General features: G+C 43.3%; 1 long non-coding RNA gene across 2 annotated transcripts in view; it reads left to right on the plus strand.

The window, feature by feature from the left end:
* LOC141729679 (uncharacterized) overlaps window positions 1-12,692 on the plus strand; it is a 254,031-nt gene that overhangs the window by 228,925 nt on the left and 12,414 nt on the right. The window lies entirely within an intron of this gene.

The following is a 12,692-nucleotide window of genomic DNA, read 5'->3' on the forward strand; positions in this document are numbered from 1 at the left end:
AGCTATGACACTTGGAGAATCCCTAGGGTGCAATAGCACAAGGAAAAGAGTGCTAATACTTAATTGTACAGACATTTGTTATTTCCTATCACAAGATTGTAGATCCAGGGCTCATTCTATGGCTGAACCAAGGTGGGCTTTCCCTTATTTAGGCCATATTGAAAAAAAAAATTAAAAATCAGGCTAAATTTAAGATTAAGGAAAGAAATTTATTCCTTGTAACTATTTTTTTTAGGAACTGCTTTATCAAAAGATTTTATACACTTCATGATTTTGAAGAAGGAATAGCAATACAGTCATTGCCTAGACATGTGCCTAGGAAAATATTACCTGTCACTGTCATATTTTCTGAAAAATCCCCTTGCCCAGGATTTCTTCTCCTGGGAAGCTGAGAAGCCTCAGAGAAAAATGAAAATAATAATTATCTGATTGCTTCTCCTGTGTTTTGCTGCTTTGGAATGTGGTTGGAGATTGTTTATCCAACAGGGGGTTGTTTGATTGGTTTCATGTGAATTGTTTTGGCTTAATGGCCAGTCACCATCAGCTGTGTCAGGACTTGAAGGAGTCATGAGTTTTTATTATCATTCTTTGTAACCTTCTGTCTGTATCCTTTTTCTATTCTTTAGTATAGTTTTAGTATAGCATTCTTTAATATAATATAAGTACATAACATAATAAGTTCGCTTTCTAAGAACATGGAGTCAGATTCATCATTCCTCCCCAAAAATACCACAATTACCTATATGCTGGCAAGTGCTCCAGAGCTGGGTGTGTGGGAGTTCCCTGGCTGGTGCCAGGCTGGGTGAGCACCTTCTCTTCTCCTCTTCCTGCTGGAACTTGAGCAGTGAGGTGAAGGAAGGGTAAGAGAGGAAAGTTCATGTCTGGAAGGGAGGCACTCATTAAGTTCAAATGGGTCCTGGCAGATGCAGAAAGTGTTCCTTGACCAGATAAAGGGGTGATGGAAAGTAAAGAGTGAGAGAGTGAAAAGCAAAGCCAGGAAAGAGGAAACCTGTGTTGACTCTCCAGCTCATATTGCCCTTGTAGCACTGCAAATCCCTGTGTTTTGGTTTCCAGCACTGAGCAGGGCACACAAACTGGGCCCCTTTCAGATGAAACTAAACTGAAAGGTGTGCTCTGCTTGCTCCCCACAGGATCAGCCCAGCAGCTGCACAAAGCTAAATCCCCTAAAATGTGCCCAGGGTGGATTCCAACCATGCCAGCTCCTGTCATGCTCAGAGCTTTGGGCTGCACTCTTTGCTAACATCAGCACAGTCCCAGAGTCTCCTTGGGATACAGGAATGGGAGGGTGCTCAAGGTCAACAGTCTGGGACTTTGCTGACTCAGAAACCTGGAAGGGTAAGGTCTGGTGAAGCATCAAAATAACAACACAAAAGCTTGATGCCTCTTCAGCCAGTGGGAAGGGATAAAATGTAGTAGAGGAACTGGAGTGAAGGAAAGTACTGGGGAGAGGGAGGGGAAGGCTGAAACCAAAAAGAACTCAGACATTGTAGCTTGAAACTGTGCTTATGTTTTACATCACAGTAAGTTTTTTATTAACATTCCTTTTTATGCCAAAGCAAAATATCATCTCTCTCCAAAAGCTCTTGCCCTGTAGTGGGGTCTGTTTAAAGTATTTTTGAAATAATGGTGAAAATGCTTGAGGTTTCCCTGTGACCAAATTAAAGGGTAAGGAGTTAGACTCATGGTCTATTAGAATGCTGGTTAGTTAATGCACATTTTATCACACATGTTTTAATACAATGTGTTTACTAGTCATAATCTAATGACTTGCTTTTTCAATCATGATAGGTCCCAGGTTTATAACGTGTTCCTAAGGGTTAAACAGAAAATAAATATTCCAGTTCCTGCCTGGTGCTCTTCCAATTTTGGTTGGAAGCAGTAAATAGTCTCATGGATGTATCTGATTTGATTTGCATTGCTGAGAAAGTAAATCCCATGAGAGAGAACACTAAGCAAAAAAGATGTGCTACTTTATTTTTGTTCAGTCAATGTTATTCCATGTTGGATGAAAACATGCTGTGCTATATCTTCAATCTAACTGCCTTCCTCAGTTTCTCTGCTCCCAGATATTCTCATCTAAAAGTGATTACAAGTCTGCAATGTCATGCCTGAATATTACTTGACAGAGCAACAGGATAATGGGATGCTTCCCCCATGTCTTGGAATGAGAAAGGAGACCAATTAGCTTACAAGCATCAGCTGACGAAAAATAGAGCAAGTTGGACAGCACCCAGACAGGAGGTGCAGCACCAAGCACATCAGGAGGACAGCTGTGTCTGAGAGGTTCAGCTCAAGCAGCTGACAAGTTAAAGGTTCCAGGACACTGGATGGAGCTAAACTGAGACTGAAGAGTGGATTCTTCTGTGTTCAGCATCCAGTAATGCGTGCCAGATGCTGGAGAGCTGCTTTGGTCACTTTGATTCCAGGAGAGCCCCAGCCCTGCCATGGCCTCCTGACAAGCCTATGCTGAGCTCTCCCTGCAGAGCTACGCTGCTGCTGGGCAGCTGAGGGAGGAGCAGGGGGATTTGGGACTCAGCAGGACCCCAAAGAGAAACACCCCCATGGTTTGCTGTCTGGACACAGCTCCATCCATCACATCCCATCAGCCTGTTATTGCCTTTCAATAAAGGCAGTATAGAAGAAAGCCATGGTTCCTTAGTCTTTGCATTACTGTTGATAGGAAAGGAATTCTTTACATAAATAGGGTATTTTCTGAAAAGCTCCCAAAAAATCAAGAGTGCTGCACACAAGAGCAACTGAACTCACATATTACTCCCATGGCTAATTTTTAGAGCCTCCCATTTAGGCAGATTTCTAGCAAGGACTGGATAAGAATTTGCATAGCTAGATTTCAAAACGTTTTTTAAGTACTTTGATGCCAGCCATTAGGGACTGGTTCCCACTGCCTCCCCTTTTCCCACAGAAATGTGGCTTTGCACTCACAGTCACAACTCCAAGCTGGAGACCTTGCACTGTGCTCAGCTGCTGCCTGGTGCAAGTTTGGGAGCAGAGGCACTGCTTGGCAGAGCAGCAGTGAGGAAAGCTGCCCTCCCAGGAGGATTCACAATGGGAAACCCTCACTACAGGACAACTGAATATATCTGTACCCCAGGCTTAGTTACTGTTATGTTGCAATTCACGTGAAAGGAAATAATATAGAAAATATTATACAAGCAAAATAAAGAAAAAGAGAAACTTAACAAAAATATGCAGGCAATATTTATGTGACTCGTCATCCCAAAACTGTGTGAATGCTGTGCCCACCAGAACCCTGGAAAAATCAAGAAAAATAATATCATTAGTGTTTGTTTACCAAACAGTTCAGATTTATCCAGTTACAGGGATTTTTTCCTTTTTCATGAAGAGCACATTAAAGGAGGAGCACATTCACAGTGTGCTGTTGTAACATTCACACTAATAGGGCAAAGGAAGCTACAGTAAATTGATTAGGGAATTCACCATTCAGTGCTTCCCTCAAGTGTTGCATCCATCTTTTACTGATTAATAATGAAGCATTAATGAAAATGTTTCTGTGTCTCCATGCTCCCACCAATTAAATGTGGTGCAGCAAAAAAACCCCAAACATACAGCCTTTGGAAATTTTTATTTGTCTCACTTGCCAGACAAGCAGTTGAGTAATTCTTTACTGGGAATATTGGTAAAACAAGATCTGCATTTAGGGGTTTCAGACTGGTAAAGATGGATTCTTAAGCTGACATTTAAGAATCACTGACTCTCAAATACCACATTAGCAATCAAGAAATCAACAATGTTTAGAAGAAATATAATTAGCTCAGCATGCTCTGCTTGAAACCAACACTGTAGCTATCAGCTGCGCCTAGTGCCAGGAGAAAAGAAATAGGGGATTTGTTTTCTATTGAAATACATTATATTTTACTTTATTAAGGTCATGAGAGCTTGAGACATTAATATTTCTGAGAAACTGCTGGAGCCAGCTTAGATCAGGGTGGATTTTTCTCCATTAACTGAGCGAATTCAGGGAAAGCAATCTGTCTTTCTCTTGCTTGGGCTGTACTAAATGCATTGCCATGACACTGGGTGAGACAGCCAGGCAGGTTGTATGTGAGGTTATTAATGTGTTTTCATTTCATTTATGTACAGAAATTACTGAGATTGTGTTTGAGACCTAATTGCATTAGGCTTTATCTAAATTGACCTTCTTATTCTAGACTTAAGTGGAGAGGATGTTGAGCAAACAGGCCACCAAACAAAGCCAGTATTTCTGGCTACAGATGGCAAAGCTCAAAGCTGGAATCAAAGCAGTAATTATTCACTCAAAGCCAGTCAACACTGGCAGGGCTTTAATGTGACCACTGCTTTGAAACTTTGAGGGTATGGTGGTCTCAGATCACGGCAGGATTGAAAGCTGCCACCTTTCCTGGATTTCTTAGCAAAAAAAGTGTGGATTAAATCCTAAATGTGTTTTGGAATTGAACTGGACACACAAAACTGATTGCTCCAGTAGATAATGTAGGATGACCATTAGCTCCTACTGTACCTCTTCTCCGGGCACAGAGGGGCTTTAAGTTCCTCAGTCGCTATCACTTTAGCACTTCTCACAAGTATCTTCAGTGCATTTGGAACTGAAGAAGGAGCTGAAGCATGAAATCACACTTCCTTAACTTACTCAGTGCCAACACCACACTTTTCTCAGTGGGGAATTGGGAGGAAGTAGCACTCCTCATGCCCTTGGAGCTCCCCAGCACTGAAGGCTCTGTCCCTGCAGAATGCACGGGGTGCAGTTCCCCAGGGCAAACAGGTCACCCATCGCTGGCTGACAAACCCCATCCAGCCAACAGGCACTGAGAGAGTGGGAAACCTCCTGATGAAAATTTCATGGGACCACAGACTGACTAAGAGTGTTCTAAAACAGGCAAGAAATATGAAAAGCACTGGGTTGGAGAAGAGTGACACATACAGGAAATGTGCATTTTTAGGAGGAGAGCAGGGACAGAAGTTGCAGTGAGTGCTCTTAGACTGAGAGCCAGTGTTCCTGGGTGCCCTGGTCAGATAAATAGCAATGCATTAGTTTTAAAACTCTGCTCAGAAATGTCACCTTCATCTCCATTGATCTCTATTACCAAACAGGTCCTTCACTGTCACTTGTGACAAAAGGCATTAGTCAATGAAAAGCTCTAAATAACTTGAGGAAGACAAGAAAGCTCTTGTCTCTTAGCCACACAAAATAACATTAGAAAAAAAGGGCTAAGAAAGTAGGGCACTGAAAAAAAGCATCTTGCACTGAAACTAAAAATTGAAATACTCTATTCTAATCCTGTCACATTTATCAAAAATATTTGGTGGTAAGGTTATTTTTCTCTCCTCCAGAAAGGATGTTTCTGTCAATGAGGAAATAGCCTACTGAAATGTTCTTAATATTTAATCCCCACACTACACCAACTGCTACACCAACCAGGACAGCTGGTACCACAAATCTACTACAGGACTGAAAGTTATCCAAGATGTTCCAAGGCTGAAGCTGCATCTGAACCACTGAGCCATCTCCACTGACCCCCTGAGACCATCCAGGCTCCTTCAGCATCTCTTCACACTGTGTGTCCTCTGTCCCCTCTCACTGAAACACAAGTACCACTGTTCCTGGCATCTCTGCTGCTGCAGGACAGGATATTTCCCCAGCAGGTACCCAGCAGGATGTGATGTTCCTCTGTGTGCCTATGATGACACCCGTGATCTTAGGATAAGCAGCTCTATGGCTTGTGCCTCAAGCTGCATGTGCTTCCCCACTTCAAACACTTCATGGAACAGACAAAAATTGTATTTTGGGTGAGACCAGGTCACAGGCTCGCTCACAAATCACAGCCTGGAGCTCTGAGCTTGGGAAATGCATCAGTGGTGTTTGAGCACAGCTGCTCGCAGTGAGGCAGGGGGCACTGTTCAAATTTATCCAAATTGCAAAGTTAGTGCTCTGTTTTCCTGCCCTAATAGCTGCCATATATTAGCTCTCTGAGCAACAGACTTTCTGCTCAAGATTGGCAGCTTTGTGTTTGTTGTTCAGTCCAACAAGCGCTGTCAGCAGAACCAGGGTGAGTGGGTTGTGATGCCCAAGCCCTTTTGTCCCTCTGCCTGCAGTCAGCCTCCCCCAGGCTGTGCTCCCCAGCCACATCAGCTGTGGGCTCCCTGTCTGCCATTGTGCAGGCCATGCCACCATATAAAACTTGGTTTTGGCAGAGCAGTTGTCCGTGAGGACAGGTAGGTGGGTTTGGGCAATGATTTGGAAAACTGGTTGCAGCAATTCCTGTGATCATTTTGGACAGGCACAGCTACATTGGAAAAAAAACCAACAAAATAACCAAAAAAACCAAAAAAAAAACAAACCCCTCAATCAGTTTTGAAGACATTTTTGTCACTGCTTTAGGTGTGTGTGATGAGCTGAGAGCAATGACCCTGCTGTAACCACTCAGATACCCATGAGCTCCCATCACATCCACCTGTCAGAGCTTGGTGTTTCAGAAGCCATCACCAGAGAGGAGTTCCCGGGGAAATTATATTTCTCTGCTCTTCCCTTAAATCTTCAGCTGGAGGCAGACAAAGGTGGCTGTAAATCCCCCTGGTGCTGTCCCATCAGAGGGACATCTCCATCTCCAGCTGCACAGGCTGAGGCACAGCTCAGAGCAATCCTTCCTGTGCCACAGACTGGTTTTTTCTGCTGGCACATCCTTCGCAGCAAAGAGAAATGGAAGGAGAAGAAGATGTTTGAGGGAGGGTGTGCCTGTGCTGGCTCCACATCACCCAGTGGGACACAAAGGGAAGGTCTGGGCTCCCTGAGGGCTCCCCAGAGTCCCCACTCTGCCCTACAGCTTTTCTTAGATCACTCCTGTGCCCCAATACTCTGCTGCATAAGTGTTGAACTACAGCTTTTGTTCCTTGTTTTCCATAAATATTGCAGTAATTAGCTGAATTTAATTACAGTTATCATGAAATAACAAGCATTAATCAGATTCTAGTAGCAGCTGTATTTTGCTCTTTTGAAAGCAAGAAACTATTTTAAAACTATTTCATTAAAAGCATAAAATTATTTTTAAATCAAAGCAAAAAGCATTTTATATATAGAGTGGCATTATTCCAGTGCACACAAACACCTCAAAATAAAAATAAAAAGGCTATCTTGCTGGCATGAAGAATCTCTTACAGGGACAAAATCTAAAGAAACATTTATCTGGACAATGCACTGGACCTAAAAGGCACACAGAGAGAACAACATAAAATACAACAGTTTTCTCATCTCTTCTATTTAGGCAGCTGACACGTACTTTCTGTAGAGATGCCCATCTAATTACAGCATCATAAAGTTCTTTAAATGTGCATAAATTGCTCTAATTTTGCTCTAATTCACACATCAGCTCCTCCTTTGCACTGCAAGAAACATGTCAGTGCAACGTGGATCAAGCCCTTTAGAGATAAAAAGCAGTTTGCTTTTGAGATCCTCTGCTCATCAGCTTCCCATCTTCCCTCCTCCTCGTGTAATGTGGGATCCACCTGGGATCAGACATAAAAGCTCAGAGGGGCTGTGGGAGGCTCCCACCTGCAGAGCCCTGGGGATGGTGGGCAGGACAAGGTGTCCCCAGGGAAGTGCCTGCACATGATCACACTCAGCAGGGTTTGCTGCCTGCCTCCTGCACAGCTTCAGGGTTCTGCACCTGGGGGTTCTCCTGGGAGGTTTTTGTACACATCAAATTACAGATGTGTGAATGAGTCCTGGTTTAGGCTCAAAATTAAGATACTGCAAACTGCACAGCATGTGGAGCATCAGCTATTCATTGTTAGAACAAGATCCTAACAACCTTAACAAGAGTTAGGGTTTAGATCCCATTTTTGCCTTCTAAAACTGATTATCTCATGTTAAACAAGCACGCATTCCAAGCTGAAGGTGCCATTGTTATGATGCAACTATTGCTACTTATGGTTAGAAAAGATGCCAGGCAGTGCAGGAGTTCCAGAAGGATGTGGAATGCCATGCAGTGACCTGGGCAGCTCCATCACAGGCAGAGGGAACACATGGTCACTGTACCCTACACATCACCACAATCACTGGGTTGGAAGAGACCTCCAAGATCATTGAGGCCAGCCCAGCCCCAACACCTCAACTAAACCCTGGCACCCAGTGCCACAATCCAGGCTTTTTGTAAACACATGCAGGGATGGTGACTCCACCACCTCCCCGGGCAGATCACTCCAGAATTTTATCACTCTTTACATGAAAAACCTTTTCCTACTATCCAATCTCACACTGGGTGCCCCTCACTGATGGAACAGCCCCATGGAGCACAGCAGCCCCCAGGACCTCTCACTGTGCCCTCCCAGGACAGCCCATCCCTCTGTCTGTCCACGGGCACACACCACAGGATGGCAGGAGCATTTTAACAACTCAGTGATTCCCCTGCACGCTGAAGGGTCCCATAAAATGTGTCAAGGCATGGCTGCAGTGCTTTATGGACAGGCAGTCTGGGGCAGGGAAAGTTACAGCTTTGCATAGCTCTGAGGCAGTAAAACAGCTCACACAGATTGCTGTTTTAACACTGGTGCTTTTGACTCTCATCCTGCCTTTGAAACCAATCCTGCTGCTTTCCAGAGCTTCTCAGGAGAAGCATCCCAAGTTGTAACATATTTCATAAGTGCAGAGATATTAAAATGTGTAGTATCAAGTCCCTTCTTATCCCAGGTGAAGAAACTTCCTGTGATTCTTCACAATGACACAGAAAGAGAAATACTTATCATTATCAGACGAATACCTTGAAGCAACATAAGCAATATAAACTCCCTTCTTCCCCTTCCAAGTTAGAAGTTAAAGTTTAAATCATACTTTAGGAGCTCATATAATATATTTATTCCTCCAGGCCTCACACTTGTGTTAATAGTTTTCCATTTCTAACTCCTGACACACTGTGGAGAGCACTTTGCACTGGTTATTTCCTCCCTTTTTTGACAAATGAGCCCACCCCTCAAAGATAAATTTGAGACACGGTCCTGTCTTCCCAAAATCCAGTTATTAGCTTCTATACATTCTTCTCAGAGACTACTAAACATCACAAATACTTACTGGGGACACAGGAGGCTTGGGCAAGTAAAAGAAAGCACATGCAACAAAACCTACACAGGTCTGGGGGTGGGACTGGGTGATCTTTAAGGTCCCTTCCAACCCAGGATATTCTGTGATTTCAGGATTCCATTCTGTGATTCCACCAGGATGCCAGGGAACTTGCCTGCATTGAGTCACATTTACATATGGAAAGGGGACATTAAATATCTCTGACTTCGGAGGTAAGAACGGAAGGGTGTATACACACCCTTATATACACACACATACACATATATATATATATATCTCCATCCTATATGCACACACCAGCAGCCTCCTCCACACTGTGCTCCCATCTCTCCTTGCCACAAGCAGACCCCTGCCTTCCCTGCCTTCCATCACAGAAGGGAATAAACATCACAAATACTTACTGGGGACACAGGAGGCTTGGGCAAGTAACAGAAAGCACATGCAACAAAACCTACACAGACCTGGGCGTTGGAACTGGGTGGTCTTTAAGGTCCTTTCCAACCCAAGGCATTTTATGATTTCAGGATTCCATTCTGTAATTCCACAAGGATGCCAGGGAACCTGCCTGCATTGAATCATGTTTACATATGGAAAGGGCATGTTAAGTATCTCTGACTTCAGAGGCAAGAAGGGAAGGGTGTATACACGCCCTTATATATATACATACACACACACACACACACATATATATATATATATATATCCATCCTATATGCACACACCAGCAGCCTCCTCCACATTGTGCTCCCCTCTCTGCCTGCCACAAACAGACCCCTGCCTTCCCTCCCTTCCACCACAGGGGCCTCATCCAGGGCCCAGCCCAAAGCCTCCAGAGCCTGAGGAGTTCAGACAAGTGTAATGGTGAGGGCGAGATGCTAAAGGAGAGCTACCCAAAAATACACCTGCCTTCTGATGCAAGTCCCACTGCCTCCTGTTCTTCTTGGATGCCTCCCCATGCAAATTCGCACGAGCAAAGCCTTATTTAGCAAATAGATAAATCCCAATTGTCACTGCAGGAGAACAAAATGGTTGATTGAAGTGACTCCTCTGAATTCTAAAAACAGAGCCTGGGACTTTGATTTTAAAATGTCCTGTGGTGGGTAAACAGAGAGATGGAATAGGTCCTTGGATGAATGAGTGCTGACAGCCTTCAAAAAAAAAAAAGTCAAAATCAAGCTTTGGTTTTTGAGCCTGCTGTGCCTCAGAACATTAACCTACTTTGGGCAAAGTTTGCTAAGCAAGCAGCAGAGGTAGCAAGCGGGGCAAGCTAAGGGGAGCTGCACGAAACTGCTTTCTCTGCCTTCAGAGCTGCAAGGCCTGAACACAAGGAGAAAAACCCAACTGAAAATCTGGCTGCCATCCAAAAGTTTAATGCCTTTGAATGAGCCCTGTGGTGAAGATGAAAGTACTAAATATTTTGGTATTTTCCCATCTGTTTGACAAAAAGGAAAAGGCTTACTTCAATTATATTTAGTAGCCAAAAATTGAGACATTTAATTTGTGTGTGAATTGGGTGTTGGTGACTGTAAAAAATCTCCCCCACGTTATTTGCAGGGGCTTACATATCAGTTTGTCCATATGATGAGGTATCAAAAATTATTACTTACTCAAATGTGCAATCACTGCTGAGAATGGCACTGCTGACATTTCCTAACTATTGGAAGGGATAAATAAGTGTGGACCCCAAAAGATGCTGAGCATTTTTATAATAACAAAAGAAAAGCATTGGACTGTAAAGTGGAAAACAGTTTTTAAGACATAGTTCTCCTGGAAAAAATGCTTTCTTTTATGGATAATTTTTTACAACTCTGTAATAAATGCTTCAAAAAGGGACTTTCCAACTGCATCTGAAGAAACCATATATGCCCCTCTAACACAACTCCATTGACTTCTCATTTGTAGTTTGCCTCTTCATGCTAATTACCATGTGCCCTTTAATTATGGGAACAAATTCTTGCAGGGGATGCAATTAAAGATGTAAAAAATACTTCCACCTAGGTTCCCTTTTTCCCTCAAGGAGTTTCTAAGTTTCTGGCATTTGATTTTTAAGAAAGCTTTTAAGTCTGACTGTGTGGCACCATAATTTGCAGAGCAGGAGTCTCTCTCATATCCCAAATAGCAGCTGATAAATTTCAAAGGGTTCTCTCTGAATAAACATCTAAACCTCTGGATGGTTATTGAGCTCACACAGGCTCCTTGTCTCTGGAAAGCAGAGAGCTGTGTGTGTGCAGACAAATTGTGTCACAGTCTGTCCAGCAGCTCAACCTCAGGCTGCTGATTTTACACAGGTGAGAATCCATGGAAGGAATTTTGATATTCCTATTTCAGAAAATTTAGATGTGTGCAGAACCAGAGAAGACAGAACACCTCTTGACTTTTACCTAACAAATCTGAGGCCCTGAAAGTTTGCTTTTCGTTAGGAGCAGTAGTCAGATATAGATGCTGATTGCTTTTCATTTAGCCCACTCAACTGAAAACAAGCCCAAATATTCTGCACTAAGCCTTGTCTCTGCTTGAAGCCTAGAAGATGACATTTCTATTTAGTGCATACACAGTTTAAAGAAGTGCAGTGATGAAAAAGAACAAAACAAAGCTCAGAACTGCAGTCTTCTTTGTAAAAAATCTGTCCTTATAATTTTAGACTAAGCTTTAAGAAGGAATACATTAAGGGTTGAGGAAGAGTGATGTACTATAAATTATTCTGAAGTTTGGGGGGAGGAAATCAGCCTCATTGCCTGGACAGAGGCTGAAATAAATGAAAAGGGAGCTGCTGGATCCATGTGCAAAGCACTGAGCAGATGCTGAGCTCTGCCTCCCATCCCCAGCAGTCCCTGCCTGGCTGAGTGGGAATACACACCCTGAGTTGGTGCTGCCACAAAGTCCTTGGCAGGACCCCACCATCTGTGGGAGAGGGATTTTCTTTTCCTTTTCTTGCTTCCCTCTGACATCTGTGGACATTAAATCTCAAACACCTTGGGCTTTTTTTGGAGACAAACAAACAAGTGCACATTGGTGTGCAGGATGCCTCTGCCCTGCAGTGGGCAGTGCCCAACACCTGATGACACTTTTGGTGAGAGATGTGAGAGAAAAGCTACTTGATACTTGGTTGCTGCCTGGGATTAAACCAAAATAATAGTGGACTCTTATTTTTCTGTTTATGAAGTGACTGAGACACCAGAAGTGTTTTCAGATCATCCACTAGAAAGGTGCTTTTTGGAGATGGGTTTCCATCCTGCTTTGCACAGTGCTCAGTAAAACATTCCCCAACCCTTTATGGCAATGACTGGGTGTTTGACAGAGAGAAGGGATTCTTAGAGAGAAAAAAACCCCATCCTAATGAATGTTAAATGAGCAACACCATGGTGACTTTAGCAAAAAGCCACACAATCACTGTGAAAAACAACCCAGAATAATGGTGTTTGTGAAATCACTTGTCCCATAGTATGGGGATTACTCAAAGAGAGTCAGACTTTCCCTGGGAACTAAGTTTCATTCCACTTAGGGTTTCCATCTTTAATTGCTGCCTCAGGGGTAAATGTTGTCCTGACTTGGGAGAGAACTGCAGGCACCAAAAGCAGATCTG

Source organism: Zonotrichia albicollis, chromosome 7, assembly GCF_047830755.1.
Source record: "Zonotrichia albicollis isolate bZonAlb1 chromosome 7, bZonAlb1.hap1, whole genome shotgun sequence".
NCBI lineage: Eukaryota > Metazoa > Chordata > Aves > Passeriformes > Passerellidae > Zonotrichia > Zonotrichia albicollis.